The sequence below is a fragment of the Triticum urartu genome, chromosome 5A (assembly GCF_056163025.1).
Source record: "Triticum urartu cultivar PI428250 chromosome 5A, HENAU_Tu73, whole genome shotgun sequence".
Classification (NCBI taxonomy): Eukaryota; Viridiplantae; Streptophyta; class Magnoliopsida; order Poales; family Poaceae; genus Triticum; species Triticum urartu.
Window position 1 is genome coordinate 76,713,966 of NC_141877.1, and position 6,967 is coordinate 76,720,932.

Here is a 6,967-nt window from a genome sequence, read left to right on the forward strand (position 1 = left end):
TTGGGCAGAAGCTCACAAAGTGGAATGAGGAGCTTATAATGCAGTTCTACTCCACGGCACATTTTTATCCAGATGGGAGGATCACATGGATGTCTGAGGGTACGAGGTACCAATCCACTATTGAGGAATGGGCAAAGTTGATTAATGCCCCAGAGGAGCATGATGATGACATGGACATATATGCCAAGAAGAAGATGGACCACAACTCAATGTCCAATATGTACAAGGAGATCCCAAATGAAGCACTTGATACTTTCAAGTTTGGCTCAGTGCATTATCTTCTGTCAGGTCTGCCTACGATCAATTGGATACTAAGGCACACCTTATTGCCTAAGTCTGGAGATCACAAGATGATCAGAGGCCATGCTATCAACTTGCTACATGTGTTTGATGTGCCCCAGAAGTTCAAAGTGATGAGCCTCATAGTGGAAACAATCAAGAGGACTGCAGCAGACCAGAAGAGGAGCTGCGGATATGCCCCTCAAATTCAGGAGCTCATCAACTGCAAGATGGGCACGGGCATATACTTATTGGACAATGAACATTTGCCCATCCGTCCAAATTTTGAGGACAATCAAGTTGTCATGACTGAGAACGAGCCATCGTCTGCACAAGCTTACGCAAAGAAGGAGAAGGCGAGGAAGGAGAAAGCTGCCAAGATGCCTACTCAAGAGGAGGCATCTGAATATTTCTTGAAGACCAAACAAGAGCAGCTTGGTTACTTGATTGCATCCATGCTGAGGATTGAGCAAAGTCTGGCCACCCTCACTCAAAATCAGCAGAGCCTAGAGAGAATCATGGAACAGAAGTTCTATGACTTGGATGTCAAAGTAACGGAAGTTCAGTCTGCAGTGGAGCAGCTCCAGGAGGACATGCAGGAGAGGAGAGGCAGGACTACTACTCATGCCTTTGCCAGAGTGCCAAGAGGTCCGAGGTCGTCTACCGTGCCAGTTGCTGACACAAGAGCCACCACCTCAGCACCAGCCACAGCCTCAGTTCCACCAGCTCCAGCATCTACTTCAGCTCCAACCCCAGCGTCTACTTCAGCATCTACCGAAGCCTTCGTCCTTGGTGTGATCCGGAGTCCACCACCACCTGAAGATCAAGCCTGAGCGTCGATCTAGTGCTATGCATTTTCTAGGAACTTTTTGGTAACTTGTTGCCAAATGGGGAGAAGATGTATAGATCATAGGCTTCGAGAGAGGTGGTTTTTCAAACTTGTTTACTTTTGAGTGCTTGAGATACTATGCTTGTGAGACATTGATGATCATGTGTTTGATCATAAGCTACACTTAATGCTTGATGAATGCTATTATCTTATCCATTTTATGTGATCTTTCACTTTTCTTGGTGATGAGTGCATGTATTTCATTCTTATCATTTTAAGCGCTCCACCAAGATGTATGTGACATGGAAGAGTAACCCACGACTCTAACTCCTTGTGCATTTGCAGTCCAAAGCAAATTTTAAATATGCACAAATTTAGGGGGAGCTGTTACTTATCACATACGTCTCAAAGCGACGATATATTTCATGCTTATTATCATTTGTCGAAGCTTTGATCTATATGTTGTCATCAATTACCAAAAAGGGGGAGATTGAAAGTGCAACTATCCCTAGGTGGTTTTGGTAATTCATAACAACATATAGCTCATTGAGCTAATGCTATTCCAAGATGATTATTTCAGGAAAGCTCAATGATTGGCATGGCATGGATGTGAAAGTGGAACCCTCAAAATGCTAAGGACAAAGGATTGGCTCAAGCTCAAAAGCTCAAGACTCTTCATTTTATATTTTAGTGATCCAAGATCACATTGAGTCTTTAGGAAAAGCCAATACTATCAAGGAGGGATGAGGTGTTGCTTAATGAGCCTCTTGCTTCATGTGCTTAGTGATATGCTCCAAAACCCTCAACTACTTTCCCATATCCACATATGACCTAAACCCTAAGCCAAACTCGGTCCTACCGATTCTTCCTATCCGGCGCCACCGAGTTTCACTTGTCATTAGCCACTGCCAAACCCTAGCAATTCGGTTCTACCGATAAGGATCTCGGTCTCACCGAGATGGGGTTGCAAACTCTCTGTTTCCCTTTCGTAACTTTTCGGTCTCACCGAAAGAGCGAATCGGTCCCACCGAGATTGCAATGTAAACTCAGTGTTTCCCCTTTGTAACTTTTCGGTCTCACCGAGTTCCACTCGGTCTCACCGAAAGAGCAAATCGGTCCCACCGAGTTTGCCTGACCAACTCTCTGGTTAGCTAATTACCAAATTCGGTCTCACCGAGTTTGTGTAATCGGTCTCACCGAGATTACGTTATGCCCAAACCCTAACCATATCGGTCCTACCGAGTTGCATGTCAGTCCCACCGAAAATCTCTAACGGTCACTAGGTTTACATTTTCGGTCCGACCGAGTTTATTGATTCGGTCCCACCGAGATTGGAAAACTGTGTAACGGCTGGATTTTGTGTGGAGGCTATATATACCCCTCCACCTCCTTTTCATTCGAGGAGAGAGCCATCAGAACACACACACCATTCCAACTCATATGTTCTGAGAGAGAACCACCTACTCATGTGTTGAGACCAAGATATTCCATTCCTACCATATGAATCTTGATCTCTAGCCTTCCCAAGTTGCTTTCCACTCAAATCTTCTTTCCACTAAATCCAAATCCTATGAGAGAGAGTTGAGTGTCGGGGAGACTATCATTTGAAGCACAAGATTAAGGAGTTCATTACCTACACACTATTTGTTACTTATTGGAGAGTGGTGTCTCCTAGATTGGCTAGGTGTCACTTGGGAGCCTCCAACAAGATTGTGGAGTTGAACCAAGGAGTTTGTAAGGGCAAGGAGATCGCCTACTTCGTGAAGATCTACCGCTAGTGAGGCAAGTCCTGTGTGGGCGATGGCCATGGTGGGATAGACAAGGTTGCTTCTTCGTGGACCCTTTGTGGGTGGTTGCTTCTTCGTGGACCCTTCGTGGGTGGAGCCCTGTGTGGACTCGCGCAACCGTTACCCTTGGGTGGAGCCCTGTGTGGACTCGCGCAACCGTTACCCTTCGTGGGTTGAAGTCTCCATCAACGTGGATGTAGGATATCACCACCTATCCGAACCACGGGAAAAACATCCGTGTCTCCAATTGCGTTTGAATTCTCCAAACCCTTCCCTTTACATTCTTGCAAGTTGCATGCTTTACTTTCTGCTACCTATATACTCTTTGCATGCTTGCTTGAATTATGTGATGATTGCTTGACTTGTCCTAAATTAGTTAAAATCTGCCAAGAAGTAAAATTGGGAAAAGGTTAAGTTTTTATTTGGTCAAGTAGTCTAATCACCCCCCTCTAGACATACTTTCGATCCTACATAAACCCCGGGTGTCTAGGTACGTGCAATATCCTGACGTGGCCACATGCCAATACGTCGGCATCCTTCTCGGTTGTATTGAGTATTCGGAGGATGTGAGCAACAAGAGACAGTAAAAAAGGTTGACGCGGGGTCTTAATATAAAAAGAAACCTTAGAGCGGGTCCCTGCTGCATGTCTGCGCATGTGTCTCCGTTGTGCCGTCTCCTGGACGGGTGTAGCACGATTGTCATCTGTAAAAGAGAAGAACTTAGGTGAAAATTGCCGTGCTAGAAAATTGGTTATTGTCAATAAACCATTAAAATTTAAGATAAGTAAAGTTGAGCCGGACTAGCCCTGATTACACGCGGGAAGCCCCTGGTACCGTCTAGGAGGGCTTGATTATCAAACCAATCTCATGTATATGTAGTGGTGCACCAGACTCGTCTAACCGTGTCCGTGGTCTTGACGACTTGTCATTTTTTCTGGTTGTTGAGGCCGTCTAGTGCTCGGTGGCTAAAGCCGCCGCACATTCTTCCGCGCGTAGAGCACGCTCAATATTTCCGCTAAATGTGATGGTGCCACGTGGACCGGGCATCTTAAGCCTGAGAGAAGAGTAATGCGGGATTGCATTAAAACAAGCGAAGGCCACTCTTCCGAGTAGTGCCTCATAGCCACTTCGGAATGGAGCGATGTAGAAATTTAACCTTTTGCTTCGGAAGTTGTCGGAAGAACCGAATACAACCTCTAGTAATAGAGAGCCCGTGCAGCGGGCCTCTAGGCCTGGTATTACTCCCTTGAAGGTAGTAGTACGATGGCTTATTTTTGATGGGTCTATCCCCATTTTGCGGACTGTGTCCTGATATATCAGGTTTAGACCACTGTCGCCGTCCATGAGGACTCGTGTGAGATGGTATCTGTTTATTATTAGGTCTAACACCAAGGCAGCCAATCCTTCATGCCGGATGCTTATCGCGTGATCCCCACGATCTAAAGTGATCGGGCAGGCCAGCCAGGGGTTGAACCTAGGGGTGACGGGCTCTATGGCGTGTGTGTCTCGGAGTGCATGTTTGCTTTTCCTCTTCGTCACATGGATCATGTTGACTGTTTTAACCTCTGGTGGGAATTTTTCTATCCTCCAGTGCTTTGCTGGTGAGGTTCGTCCTCGTCTTCGCTTGGTGTCTCCCCCCCCTTGTGTTCAGCGTTTAGCTTACCGGCCTGCTTGAAAACCCAGCATTATCTGTGGGTGTGATTTGCAGGTTTATCGGGGGTGCCATGAATCTGACATAGTTTGTAAAGAATCTTGTTTAGGCCAGACGGTCCGTCTCTGCTGCCTTTGAAAGGCTTTTTCCGCTGACCTGGTCGAGAGCCCCTGAATCCGGCGTTTACCGCCATATTATCTGGGCTATCCTCTTTATTTTGACGCTTGCTTTTATTGCATCGTGGTTTTCCATTGCCATCCCTAACTTCGGATATGCTTGGGTCGCTGGTGCTGCTGCGGGCTAACCAGCTATCTTCGCCCGTGCAAAAGCGGGTCATGAGACTTTTTAGAGCTGCCATTGTTCTCGGTTTTTCTTGGCCGAGGTGTCTGGCGAGCCATTCGTCTTGGATCCTGTGTTTGAAAGCTGCTAAGGCTTCGGCGTCTGGACAGTCGACGATTTGGTTCTTCTTGGTGAGAAACCTGTTCCAAAGCTTTCGGGCGGACTCTCCGGACTGTTGAATTATATGACTTAAATCGTCTGCGTCTAGAGGTCGGACGTAGGTCCCTTGAAAATTATCCAGAAAAGCATCCTCGAGCTCCTCCCAACTTCCAATTGAGTTTTCAGGGAGGCTTTTGAGCCAGTGCCAAGCTGGTCCTTTAAGCTTGAGGGGCAAGTATTTAATGGCATGGAGATCATCTCCGCGAGCCGTATGGATATGGAGGATAAAGTCCTCAATCCAGACCCCAGGGTCTGTGGTCCCGTCGTACGCTTCTATGTTCACTGGTTTGAATCCTTCTAGGAATTCGTGGTCCAGCACCTCATCGGTGAAACATAGGGGGTGTGCGGCACCCCTGTACTTGGATGTACCATGGTGTTCGGACGGTTGTGGTATTTGGTTTTGATTTTGTGCCAGAGCACGCTTCCTAGATCCATAGATGGATCTCGTCGCACCGGATTTTTGGCGCAAGTCCTCTCGTACATCGTGTGTTGACTTATGTGTGTATTTGTTATCTTCTCTATCGCGGTCACAAGGTGGTGGATCCGGCTAGTTGGCCGTTTCATTATTTGGCTGTGTGGGCTCTAAGGCCTCGTCGTCGAATTCGGGTAACAGCTTGCGCTTTGGATAGCTCTTTGTGTGGTAACTTCCACCATACTTTGCTTCGTTGTCGAGCACTTTATTCCACCTATTGTTGAGTGTGTTTTGTGCGGCCTTAAGCCTTTGCTTCTGCTTCTTCAGACTCCTCGCTGTGGCAATAAGCCTTATGCGGAGGTTCTCTTGCTCCAAGTGCATTTCCGGGATGATGTGTGCATCTTCGTCCGGACTGTTTTCCTCCCCCGATGGGGTTTGATGAGGGTTATCCTCGGCATCGCCGTGTTCGGACGTCGGATCTGTACTATGTTTGCCGCTTGCAGCTTCATCGTGCTCTGCCGCCGGGGCAATGTGGTCGTCATTTCCTCTGGAGTCGACTGGAGTGTTATTTTCTCTTGCGCTGTTATCGCTGTTTTTGCTATGGCGGGACTTAGAGCGGCGCCGCTGACGTCGGCACTTGGGTTGCTTCTTGGAGGGGCCATCCTCAGTTGTATCTTCGCCATTGCCTTCTTTGCGTGTATCCACCATGTATATGTCATCTGATGAAGTGGTTGTCCAACGCCCTGTGGGCGCAGGATCCTGTTCGTCTCCTGCATCTTTGTCCATGTCGTCGATGTCTTCAGAGTCAAAGTTGTGCATGTCGGTTAAGTAGTCGACAGTGGCTACTAAGTGGGTGGTGGGCGGGCAGCGAATTTCTTCGTCGTCCATATCCCATTCTAGCCGGACATAGTTCGGCCAAGGTTCTCCTGACAAGGAGAGAGACTTTAATGAATTTAGCACATCACCGAAAGGCGAGTGCTGAAAGATATCCGTGGAGGTGAACTCCATGATCGGCGCCCAGTCGGATTCGATGGGCACGGATGCAGGCGGCTCGGAGTCCGTGGTCGGAGACGAATCCAGTGGTTCGGCGACACGGCTCTCGTAAGGGGTGAAGTCAGTATCCGGCTCCATCGCCACTGAGAGTGCATCCTCCATTGCGGGGTCTATCCCTTCGTCCTTGGATGGCACAATTTGCTCCGGATTGAAGGCTGGAGGAGTTGCAGATGCGATCTCCCGAACATTATCCGATGGCAGGGTTACGTCGTGCTCGTCATGACCGTGTAGCACACCTGAGACGGGCTCGAATCCGTCGAAGATCAAGTATCCGCGGATGTCGGCAGTGTAGTTTAAGTTTCTGAATCTGACCTGATGGCCAGGGGCGTAGCTCTCGACCTGCTCCAGATGGCCAAGTGAATTGGCCCGCAGTGCGCAGCCGCCGAATACAAAGATCTGTCCGGGAAGGAAAACCTCGCCCTGGACCACATCGCTATCGATGATCAAAGGAGCCATCA